The sequence below is a fragment of the Paroedura picta genome, chromosome 10, assembly GCF_049243985.1.
Source record: "Paroedura picta isolate Pp20150507F chromosome 10, Ppicta_v3.0, whole genome shotgun sequence".
Lineage (NCBI taxonomy): Eukaryota > Metazoa > Chordata > Lepidosauria > Squamata > Gekkonidae > Paroedura > Paroedura picta.
The window spans coordinates 33048132-33061329 of NC_135378.1; the positions used below are offsets into that span (position 1 = coordinate 33048132).

The 13198-nt window shown below is 42.4% G+C and overlaps 1 long non-coding RNA gene across 1 annotated transcript; it reads left to right on the top strand.

The window, feature by feature from the left end:
- On the top strand, positions 1–12300 carry LOC143819652 (uncharacterized). Its single transcript, XR_013225028.1, has 3 exons — positions 1–432; positions 2679–2743; positions 11729–12300. It is a non-coding gene; the product is annotated as an uncharacterized LOC143819652 (long non-coding RNA).
- The last annotated feature ends 898 nt before the right edge of the window (positions 12301–13198 follow it).

Below are 13198 nucleotides of genomic sequence, written 5' to 3' on the forward strand. Positions count from 1 at the left end.
CAGTTATTAATCTTGGAGAACTTACTCTGCCCCTAGAGGCTGGTAACTACGCTCAAATTGTGTCAGGTAATTTTTTGGACTGAATATTTTGGGAAGGGTTCTTTTATTCCTTTTGGCTGCCGTTTATTTTGCACACAGGGATTCCTCTTGTATTTTCCTCTTATACAGGCCACTTCATTATAAACAGCTCAGACAACTATGCAGCAGGATGACCTACAAATCTGATAAATAACAAAAAATCAGAAGAATCTTTCACGAAACACTGAATCTCCCCATGGGTCCTTCTGGAAGTTGCAACTCTGATTACTACTGGGATAAAGAACCCTTGATGAGAGATACACAGGAAGGTGGTGGGCCATCACTAGTCACCCCTGATATGATCCCAGCTCTCTCCAGCAAAAGCAGAACAGGAAAAGCCACGGATTACATAAGGTTTCTTTAACCTGCTTTTCTCCTAAGACAAAGCAAACCAAAGTGCCCACAGCAGATGTTTAAAATGAGCTAAAAGAAAAAATGTCCCTGTCATCGAATAGAGGCTATGTGCTGATTGAGGGAGCATTGGGAACTGGCAGACCCCTAGCTCTGTCAGCTCCAAGCACTTTCATTCCTCTGTAGAGCAAACACTATAGGAATACTTTCAACTGTGCCATGCCAGGTAGTTTTAATAGGCTACCTTGATACGTTTCTTTGAAAGCTCTTTTACTGAAAACTAGTTAAAAGGTCTGTGGTATTTCATGAGCAGCCCTAGAGAGAGAAGTCTCCTGCATTCTCTAGAGCAGGGGTAGTCAACCTGTGGTCCTCCAGATGTCCCTGGACTACAATTCCCATGAGAAACAGCCAGCATAAATAAGAAATGAATGGGAATTGTAGTCCATGAACATCTGGAGGACCACAGGTTGACTATCCCTGCTCTAGAGAGGCTCTGGAGAACCACATTTTCTCTCTCAGCTTTGGAATTCCACATCGCCTAGTCTGGTTTGCAAAGTGACAATGATGCAAGGGACACTTGGTTATCTTTTGCTCATGAAATCTCTGAAAGCTCACCTTCACTTGCTCAGCACAAAAGTGCTGACTCATTTCTTATTTATGCTGGCTGTTTAGAAGCAGCCTCCCCAAAGGGATATGTTTCAGGTGCTTCGGGACAGGAACTCTCTGGTTGGCATTGTGAGTAAAATATCAAGAAGCTGTGAATGCCTTGAATAGTGCCAGGTGAAGCCAGCATCAAATGGCACCTTCAAGAAAAGGAGAAAGGGGAAGGGACAATGGTAGCTTTTATATTGTAAATATAAAAATCAGTGCTTACTCAAACATCTTTCCAGCACGGAAGAAGACTCCTGAGTCCCTTCAAAGAACACATAGGAAAATGTGATAGTCACTCTGTTACCCATACTTGAGATTAATTTTAAATGATCCCCTAGCTTAAAGTCAATGGAAGTCACAATGCCTAAATTTAAATAGGTATCCATGGATTCTGCAAGGCACTCTCATGTGCTTGTAAATGATGTAGGGCATATTAGCTAAATACCATATATTTTTTTAGGAGGGGATATCCCCCTCCCCCTAAATTCACTTTTTAATGATATAGCCATTGATGTCTTTTCTTTTTTTCTCTTTGAAAAGAAGAATATCTCATTTCTCTTCAACTTTGGCTTCTAAAGAAATCCACACACCCTTTTGTGACTTCTGTCCTTGCAGACATGTTTTATGTTACATATTACAAGGTGGTGCTCTAGCAGGATAATAGAAAGGTTGGGTGAGAGTTGGCTTGCCTCTGAGCATCTACAGTGTGAAGTTCTGACATTTTGCAGACTCCTCCTGCTCTTCTTTTCCTTGAGCTTTGATACAGAATTGATCGGAAGTTGACTGAAAATTTCTGTAAAGAGGGGGAAAGAAATGAATTTTCAGATTTCAAGGTGAAACTGGACAGAGAGGCATTGATAAGTTTTCTTAAGGACACTCGCAAACTAATTGGTTTTCTTTTATAGTCAGTGAAAGGTAAGCTGTTCCACACCAAAACCTTTTAAAGGGCCCTGACACCGTCTCTCTATGTTCATAATAGTGGTGGTGGCGGAAATTCTGCTCCTGAAACAGATTTTTCTTTTTAAAAAATTAAATATATATTCATCTGAATAATTTATCACATAGGAACATCACCAGGAAGAAATAAAACAGAATTTACTGAAATTCATCACCATTTTCAGTTTCATACTGCAATTGGAAAGGGTTTTTAAACAGTGAGATCCCAGGTTCTTTTCTTAGTGCAACAGTGTATGTGCTGAATATGGTAACTCATTATTGCTTGCATTTATTCTGAAGACAAGAACTGACTGAAATAAAATATGCGTATGCTGGAAAATGAAAATGGTTGCAGATACAAAGCACTGTGCAGCGACCCTGTGGACTGGAACAGAAGTTGCCAAGCTCCAAAAAATTCTGTATCCATTTTTCCTCCCAGTGAATTAAAAATATTGTTTTGGCTTTTACACTAGGTGGCCATGTCACAGATGGAGTTCGGGTATGGATATAGTGGGAGTTTGGAGAAGTGGGTTTTCTATTTGGGGAAGAATGAGAACTGGGGTTCACAGAGTAAGGGATATTGGGGTGCCTGTACCCAACCTTCATCATATCCATCTGTTACTTACGTATTATCTTCTCTTTGAATCATGACTGTACCCCAGTGTAGAAGGAGCTTCACCACCACCACCACATAGAAACAGGAGCAGGAACTACTTTGGAAGAAAAGGTATTTTTACAGTCTTCTGTAATAGGTCAAGTAACGCTTCCTCATAGACCATTTCAACGTGAGGCAATAGTATGAAATAGAGTGGGGGCAAAGTTTCCTTTGGGTCCAGTCCCCAGCCCCAATCTAAAGTGGGAACAGGGCAGGAAGAGATTAATCCACAGGTAATGTATGGTTGTGATGGTATTAATAGGCTGGATCCAAGGGCTGGACTCAGTGAACATCTTGTGGAAATCACCAAGACCTTCTTTTGAGTGGGTCAGTCACAGTTGTCATAGGACTCTTTCAGCTCCACATACCTCACAAAGTGCCTGTTGTGGAGAAAAGAAGGGAAAGTGATTCTAGGCTGCTTTGAGACTCCTTAAGCCTTGAAAAGTAGGTTATAAATCCAACTCTCCTTCTGATACGAAGACTGCAAAAACAACAACTAATAAGTTGGTTCTGGATCACATCAAGCTTTAGCTCCCTCTAGAAGTTAAAATGGCTAAACTGGGGTTATTAGTCATATTATGAAAAGACAAGAATGATTGGAAAAGGCAATCATGTTAGGGAAAGTCAAAAGCGAGTAATGCAACTAGGGCATACCTTACAGTGGCAATGATTTAGGGTTTCTACAGCCTCCCCGGGATCATTTGAAACTCTGAGATGGTATCTTCCACATATTGGTGACAGCCTAGCCCAAATCTCCAGATGACCTCACTCAGTGGGTTCATGCAGATGTTAAAGAGAATAGGGGACCAGATGAAAGCTTTCAGGAACCCCTAGGCTAAAGACCAAGGGCTGAAAAGCAATCTCCCAGCACCACTTTCTGAATCCACCTGTAAGACCAGAACCATCGCATAACACTGCCTCCCAATCACAGTCCAGATAGGCAGTCCAGAAAGACACCATGATCAGGGGTATGAAGAGCCAGGAAAGACTGAGGAGGATCAGCAGAGTCTTACTCCCTTTTTCCATCTCTGAACACAAGTAATCCATCCAGGGTAACTAAGGCTGTTTCAATCCCATAAACAAACCTAAACTCAGATAGGAAGTGGACTGAACGATTTGCCTCATCCAGGGAAACTTGGGATTGTCAAGTCACCACCCGTTCAATTACTTTGCTCAAGAATTGAACGTTTGAGACTGTTAGGTACTCCATTCTTCAGCAAAACTTATAAGTATTTCATTCTTGATCACATATTCTTCTCCAGCAAATGCGGAGATGCTGAAATTATTGCTCAGTTCACAGATCACAACTTCAAAGCACAATGTGAACTGAAAACTGGCAGATAACTGAACATCCCAGAATGCTCATAACATGTTATTAGCAGGACTTCACACATTACATCTTTTATATGTCCTTGAATGGTGGAGAATCCAAGGACAGTGCTAAAAGTCTTAATTTCCTTGGTATGAAAAGGTGAAGACTTAGGGTTATTTTTTGCAATATCTGTTTACTTACCAGTATCTAAGCAGATTCAACTGAAAGCAAGCAGATTTTGAAAGAATAAGCTGCAGCACAATTTGCTGATCCTGCAAAAGCTTTCCATAGAGCAATGGCATATCAGTTTAAGTTTTCCCTAGTTTAAAAAAAATCACCTTCTTAGGCTAAGTCTCCAAAGTAATGAGAGGCTGGGAAAGTGTGATCAGAACTTCACAGTGCCTTTCTTAGCTTTGTTATAGTTGTGCAGGTCCCTAGTCTCTATGATGGTCAGCCTAGGAGAATGGGTTTAATCCTTTCACCCCAGCACAATGAGCAAATCAAACACAGAGCTGCTTATGCTGTTACAGCCCTTTAGGGGCAAAAGATGGTCAAAAGACAGATGCCCACATTTTTCACAGTAGTGCCAGATACCCAATTTTGCTCTATGAAATCTACTGGGAATGGAAGCGTTAAATGCCTCTTCTGTAGCTCAAATTCAATCTGAGACCCCCAAAACCTGTAGCTTTCCTATAAAAGAGAGCTAGATTCATTATCTAATACTCTTTTGAACTTCAATCATTTATTTGTTGAGAGCAGTATTTACTGGAGAGCCTTGACTAACCTGATACCTTCAGATCCTGGAAGCTAAGCAGGGGAGGCCCTGGTCAATATTCGGATGGGAGACCTCCAAGGAATACCAGAGTTACAAAGCAGAGGCAGACAATGGCAAACCACTGCTGAATGTCCCCTGCTTTGAAACCCCTCTGGAGTTACCATAATTCAGGAGCAATATGGTGGGAAAAGCAAAAGGTAAAAAAAAGTATTTAGCCAAAGGGAAGACTGACTTACTCTAAGCATTGCTGCTCCTGAAGTTGCTTCAGAAAGTTCAACTGGTCAAGAATGCAGCTGCATGGGACCTTATTGGGAAACAGTGGAAAGTGAATATATGACCTGGAGCTGCACAGGCTCCAAACTGAGGACAGAATCAGGTTCAATGTTTTGATTTTTACCCTTAACGCCCTAAATGGTCTGGGACCATCGTAGCTTATGACCTTGCTTCTCCCACTGCAACCTCCAAAGGACACTAAGATCTAATGATCAAAACTGTGAGTTGCCGGAGAGAGAGAGGGAAATATATACAAATATCATCATCATCATCATCATCATCATCATCGTCATCATCATCTAGTTAGGATCCCTGGCCCTAAAGAAATTATACTGGCCTCAATCAAGGCCAGAGCCTTTTATGCCCTGCCCTCGTCTTGGTGCAACGTTCTTCCTGGTAACATCAGAACCTATGGGATGTTGGGCAGTCCTGCAGGGCTTGTAAAACAGAGCTGTTCTGCTGGGCCAATGGTTGAGGCCCTGAACATTACATCTAAAATTCTGCTGACCTCCCTACCTAATCAACTATTACATCTAATTATTATTTAGCATCCCCTTGCCTCCTCTCTGAGCAGGAGATGGCCTAAGCAAATTATTTTTAGTTTGATTGATTCTGAATTTATAAGGTATTATAATTTATATAATTTAACATGTATATTTATATTATTGTATGTTTTTAATTCTATGGAAACCACCCTGGGTCCTCGGGGAAGGGTGGTACATAAATTCAATAAATAAAGAAATAAATAGGAAGCCATCTTAAATTCAGGGTTGTCTTTCAGGGTAACTACGGTATCCTATTGCACAGGCTAGAGTCATTAAGGAAAAGGCATATTCTTTATTAAGCCCTGATCACCCTTCAAGCAAAACCCCGGCAGCAGGCCCATTAGTGCAAATCAAGACAGCTAAAATTCATAAGACCACTAAGCCTTCCATAAATACTTCAAGAAGGTAAGGAGGCTTTTTTTTTTTCTTTCAAAAGAAATAATAATAATGTTTAGGACAGCAGGTTTTCTAATTATTTTAAATAGAGGTCTAGGAGAATTTGTTTTGACAGATAATTTACTGATCTCATTATATAAGGACTACCCCCATTTCTCACTGAGTTTTCTTTTCGAAACAGTAGGAAATAACACTTCTGGAAGGGGGAAAAAATGCACCCAGCATTTGTCCTGTTTAAACGTATTCAGAGATTAAAGAAATAATTTACATTAAGCTAATGCAGGGTGATTTGCTTCCCACAATAAAATCCTCTTTGAAGTTGGTAAAATAAGTATAATATGCCAGAGCATTCGTTTTGACTTTATTCATTTCTCTAACTCCTGTGGATTGTTCAATGGCTGCCACATGCTGCCACAGAGAAGACAGAGCTTTCAATGTGACCTGACAGTATTTGAAAAATGTGGAAGACACCTAGAGCCCAGCCTACTGAAGAAGATCAGGATGGCAAGAAGGCTTCAAAGCAAGAAGCTCTATAAAAAGAAAGGCGGGTGGGGGAAGGATGCTGCCTTTTTTAAATAAAAAGAAGTTGTGTGATTATCCATCCAATTTCTGGCCAAAAAAAGACAAGAGAAACTGAGAAGTACAACTGGGGGGGGGGGGGCTGCGGAAGGGCCTTCCGACTAGACCTTTCATTTTGCGGCCACCTTCAAAAGAACAGAGTATCCCTATACACAAATCTGTCAGGAATGCATTTTTCCATGCTTGCGTTGTATAAATGCAGTTCAAAGGGAACATAATCAAGAACTTGTGTGGTGCAGAGCTTACAGAGTGGAGACCAAAGCAGACATGAGGGGAGATATAATGGATAAAATGGGGGCTGGGAGTATGTGGAGAAGGCTACTTTCACCAAAATATAGGATGTAGAGGGGAGAAAACCTAAACTTCTGATATTACTGGAGCTGAGCTGGCAGAAAGCTGTCTTCAGGGTCTGGCATCTATGGGAAACTGTGTTGTTCTTTCTCTAGTCACTGCCACTGTGTGAGGTGGGCTGGCACTTTCTTGGGAAGGGGTGAATTGGGGCATTATTGTACTTTAACTGTTATAAACTTAGGAACTATAATTTTCCTTGAGGCAGAAGGGAAAGACATAGTATGAGTATTTTAATAAAGAAACAAACAGCACAAGGAAAAGGGAACACAAGCTTAGTTTTCCTTACCAGCGTGGTATGGAGGTTAAGAGTGGCAAACTCTAATCTGGACAACTGGGTTTGATTCCCCATTCCTCAACGTGCAGCCGGGTGGGTGACTTTGGGCCAATGACAGTTCTCTCAGACTTCTCTCAGCTCCACCTGTCTCCACCAGCTGTGGGGAGAAGAAGAGTAGGTGACTGTAAGCCACTTTGAGACTCCTTCAAGTAGTGAAAAGCGAGGTATAAATACCAACTGTTCTACTTCCCCACACGCTCAGTTTTGCATAAAAGAGACACCTTTTTATGTCATCTTGAATTTGGCCTTCAGATGAAGACTGGGGAGGGTTGCATTCAAATCTCCACTCAAGCCATGAAGTTCACTGAAAGTGATTCCACACCAGCGGTGCTACTCTGGGACCCTGCCAGTGCATTGCAATGGAGCAGCATGCTCCATAGCCATGTGGGGACCGGTCTGCTCTTTCTGCATCCCTGTGGGGTATGCAGCCATAGCAGAAAGGTCCTGCCATGCAGGGCGTTGTAGTGGGGGGACACAATCCCACCTTCCTGCAAAAAAAATATAAATGCCCCATTCAGCACTGTGGTGCCACAAAGTATGAGGAATGTTTTGCCCCATCCAGGCCTTCTGTCCACACGGGCCCCCACTGGGCTAGGCCCCATTGGCTCCCAGAACACTTAAGGCAATACGGAAACTATCCATGTTCCCTTAAAGTGAGCCAAAGTTCCCTTAAGGTGAGCCATGTTCCCTTAAAGTGAGCAGCTTCACACTGAATGCCTTCAGGATGAAATGGAACTATAGATGGCTTCCAGAGCTCTTTGGGCAAAGAGTGGGACAAAAATGTAGGCAATGAAAGAATAATTAGAGAAGTGCTGTTGGTTTGTTTTAAAGACTGTGTGAATGTTGTTATCCTATGCCAGCCCAGAAAATATTATCGATTCAGGATCAAACATGTTTAAAGATGTATGTTTCTTATCTTAATAGCTGAGAAGAGTTGGCTTGACAGCTTTTGGACAATGCTTGGTAATGTCACCATGAGCCTCAGCTTAACTTTGAGTCCTTAGGAGACTGGATTTCAGTGCCTTTCATGAATCACTCCTTGTCCCTTCCTGTGACCAGTGGAATAAATCATGCAAATAAGCATTCTAGTCAGATTGCTCGATGCACATAAATTGCGTACCTTGCAAAATTTTGATTATGTTGTGTCAGATATCTATATCTATCTAATGGTCAATACATTGATCAGTCATTGTGGAGCTGCATGACTGCTAACCTGTGAGTGGGAGAGATTGACCTGAGGATTTTAGTGCAATGAATGCTGTTACAATGCCATCTTTAGTGATTTGTCCTGTCAAGAATATCACATCCCAGTCTGCACCTGTGCAAATTCTAGGGAGTTAATTAGATGAAGGAGAAAAACCAGTGAAGCCAAATCACATCTTTCCTTCAACTAGGAAACAATTGTCTGCTGCTTGGGTTAACTGTGACTTTCCATGATTGTTGAGATTAAGAACTGGTTCGTTAATGGGAAACAGTTAATTAACAGGAATTAATAGTTCTTGGGGCTTGGGAGGGCAATAAAGAAAGGACTTCTGGAGTTGTGGAACTCCTGTTGACACCTGGAGTTTGGCCAAGGGGGCTGGAACTGGATGGGCCATTGGCCTGACCCAGCATGGTTTATGTTCTTAAAATGCAGCAGAGGATGCTATTTTTGCAAATACCAGCTGAAAGAGAAATTATAGTGGAGGCTAGGACCTTCCGCATTCAAAGCACTGAGTCATATCTTTCCCTTCATAGCTTAGTGCATTTTAACCTGAGCCCAGTCTGCACACATTGGATAATGCAGTTTCATTGTACTTCTGCAGCTGGATTTTCCTGTGCAGAACAGGAAAATCTACTTCTAAAGTGCATTGAAAGTGCATTATCTAATGTGTGTGCAATCGGCCCAGGTCTCATTATGCACATATTGGATAATGCACTTTCCATATGCTTTAGAAGCAGATTATCCTGTTCTGCCCAGGAAAAACCAGCTGCAAAAGGACATTGAAAAACCATTATCCAACATGTGCATAATGGACCCTAGTCCCACAATGGCATGAATAGCAGACTTGCCAAATGGAAAGGATGAAAAGTACTCTGTCATGAGTCAGCCAGCTGCCTCTTCCTCTGAGGGTGAGGAGATGGAGGAAGCAGGAGCTGCCCCAGTGGAATTCCTGCAGAAGAAGCCTCAGGAGATTAGGGCTGTTTGTTCTGGAAGGGACAAAGGGCCAGAAATCAGTTTGCCTCTCACTTCTAGGGTCCCCCAAGCCAGCAGATCATTAGCGATGACGGTGAGATTAAAAGTTCAGGAAAGGTGGAGTAGTGCTAGGTTATTAACACCACTGAGCCTTAGTTTCCAATAAAGAGTTAATGTAGGACCAAGGATTTGGTTAACAAGAGCATACATATTTCAGTTAATTGGGCTGATAAAAGCAGGATACCAATTTGTGGGAGAAACATTCACGACCACTGCTCTGTCCTCTATCCCTTTGTATAAACGGTCTTGCTACTAACCTTGTGTTTGTTTTCCAGAGAGATATCCTTGTATCCTGATACCCCGCTTTGCTTGTGAACCTTGAACTGCAGTTTTCACTTCTACTTTGAAAAGAACGTCTGGCTCTAGACCACTTGGTGGTCTGGCTTACTAAATCTGTGTTATTTATTGCTTTAATACTTGGCAATTGCCTGTGTGCCTCCCCAAAACTCTCAGGGAAAGTAAAAGCATTGGGGTTTGGCCTGGACATGACATTTGATTTATTACCTTTGCCTGGGTGACTACCAGAGGCTGTGTCAGGAACTACCACTTTGTGTGTGTGTGTGTGTGTGTGTTTGCGCACGTGCATGACCTGGATTGGACATTGTAGGAGAATGTGGTTAGTAGATTGGTTGTTTTTTTCTATAAAGTTGCAGCTGACTTATGCTGACTAGGGTTTTCAAAGCAAGAGATGTATGCTATTATCTGCCTCCACATCACAACCCTGATATTCCTTGGAGGTCTCCCATCCAAATATTAGCCAGGGCCAATCCTGCTTAACTTCTGAGACCTGATGAGTTCAGGCTATCTAGGTCAGTAAAAGATCTATCTATTTATAATTAGCATCAGCAGCATGATTTCAGCTGATTTCAATTTTAATAGGGAAAACAGAAGTCCTACTGAAGAGCCAAAGATACTATTTTAAACCACTCCTTTTATATTGCTGATATAGTAAATCTGTGCAGAAATGCATTTCCCCTACACACACATCATTTTATATCCTTTGGTCTCTACTGTTGGTTCATATTTTTGTGCACTCTGTGTTTTGATTGAGAAATCTTAATACATTGCCCCAAACATCTTCCCAATAGGAGTATGATCAGGCAATATAACAACCAAACAGCCTAAGCATCAGCATATCTCATCTGGGATTTGGCAAAGTTTAATTTTCATCTGTGGCTCAAAAACAACAAAAGTAATTTATCCCCATTGGCCTCTTATGCACGGGCCAGAAGGCCAGCACTGGCGGCAGGAGCTCTTCGGTTAAAATCACCGATAACGCTCGCTGCTGCTGCCAGCACAGGCGCATCCTGGCCCAAGGCTACGGAAGGCCCGCAGTAGGAGACCATGGGATCTTCCGCAGCTTCCTGGGTAAGCCGGGGCTGCGGCGGGCCGGTGCTGTGTGTAATCGCCAGTGCCAGGCTTGTCAGCCCACTCAGCCCCGACCCTACGGTGTCCCTGTAGGGATACCGCGTGCCCCTGCGGGCTCCGTGAAGGCCTTGGCAGGGGCAACCCCCAGCCCCCACCTGGGCTTGCAGAGGGGGCCTGGGCCCCACCAGTCCCTCCCCAGACCATCCAAACCTCCCCCTACCCCTGCCATGCCAGCTTACATTCTGGCCCTGGCGTTCAGCGCGCATTATGCCGGGGCAGCCCAGCATGCCCCACCCCCGTGCATACACTGGGAACAGCGGGGCATCCTGGCCCGGCGCAACGGGACGGCAGCAGCACGCAGTAACTGCCACCGTGCATAAGAGGCCATTGTGTTAAGAAGTATTTAAACTTGTGGGCTGCAATCATATATGCTCTGTGACATGATAATGGGATAAAACGTCTATGTAAGTAGATGCAGCATTGCAGCCTTTTCAGTAGATTCGGAATAGCCAGCTACAAGACAGAATTGAGGAGCTGAAAATACTTAGGCTAGCCAAAAAAATTCAATTTGAATTTAAATATAGCCATCCATGTACCAGCCCATTGAAGACTAACAATGAATAAGCTAATTCCCAATTAACTCCTACAGATACCATCATAGAATACAAATCTATCACTCTGTCCTAAACCAAACATTAAACTAGATCATCCTCTTTCCCTTCTTCCCCTGAACTAGGCACTATTGGTAAAGTTCGAATTTGCAAAGCGGTACAAAGCACCAGGCTGCTTAAAAAAATAAAATACTTTTATTTAGAAGAGAAACAAACTTTGCATAGAAAGAGGAGAGGAGAGAGCCCTAACTAACTTTTCTGTTCTTCTGTCTGTCAGGAGGCAAGCAACAAGGAAATAAAGGAGCAGGAAGACTCCAAATGAGCCAATCAGGACACAGAGTCAGACCAAGACTGTATCTTGTCCTCCATTTTGTTTCCAATGGTTACTCAAGAGCTATCTCTAGGGAACTGTCAAGGCAGTCACGAGGCTTCTCCTGTTGTTTGTTCCTGCTCCTGGTAATCAGATGTATGTGCCTGCCTCTGAACATGAAAGATCCATTGAAAGAACATGAAGGATCCATGGCTGATAGCACAGCCACGTCTAATCCCCATATACTTGTCTAATAATGAATTCAGCCAGCAGCCATTTCCAACAGCATAGCAGCTACAAAAAGTGCTGCCACAACAGCAAGAATAATTGTGAGCTGTCTCTGTGGGCAGCCTAGTTCACACTGAGATTTCTCCATGCAGTTCTCTGTATGGGATAGATTGTTTAAAGAACAAATAAAAAAGAAAGACACTGAAAAAGACTGGTCAGGTTTGCCGTTTTGAACAGATTTATCCCATTCTGATTGGCTTTTTTACCAGTCTTGGGTTGCTCAGCAAGTACAATTTTTAGCTGAAACAGATCTCGGGGTAAATATTTTACATGGCCACAAGAGTAATCTGCTGTTGAATTTTGCTACTGGGATTTAGCAATAGTTTCTGCAATTTGTAGAGGAATCCTATTTTATGGCCAGGTTTCTGGGTTCTCCCCTTTAAAACTTAGTGAAATATGGATTTCAGTCTCAGTGTTCACACTTTCGAACTGCTTTAAGAGTCTGGATTTAGGAAGGGGGAGATTAAATAGAGGCCAGCTTCATGAAATGTCCTGTTTTGCTTTAAGGAAACTGCAAAGAGCTTGACTAATTGTGGATGATTCTGTGTGCCTCAGCCTTTTCTTCAATTCTGTGCTAATTCCTGAACTGCTTAGTCATCCCATATGATTATTAAGGTTACCAGTCAGTATTTTAAATAATGGTCATTTAAAATGAAATCACCTTCCCAGTGCACTTCAGAAGGCTTTGAAAAGGTTTTCAGCATCTGAGCTATAAACACTTTAACTGAAACTCTCAGGGTATAATGAAAAGTATGAGGGGAGAGAATAGAATTCAATACAAGGTAATCCCCATTAACTTGAAACCTCAGACTATATGCCTGCTAAGAAAACCCAGCTACCCATGTAACTGCAATCTCAAAAGACCATATTCTCATGAAAAGGCAGAAATGAAGTAGTCATCTTGGTTATGTAAACCAGCCAGGAGAAAGAAGACCAGTCTTATGGTCAGCCCAGGTGAGAAAATACTATATCCTCTTCATTTTAAAATAGATAGGGGATAGGAAGTCAAACAATATTGACTGAGGAGGCAGGGTTTATGCCGTTGCCTCTCCCCACTTCTTCTTTAGCAACCGTGTAAACACATCAGGATATTGCAGTCAGGGTATTTTGCAGAACTGTGGTGTACTACCAGGTAAGTTTCCCACAATT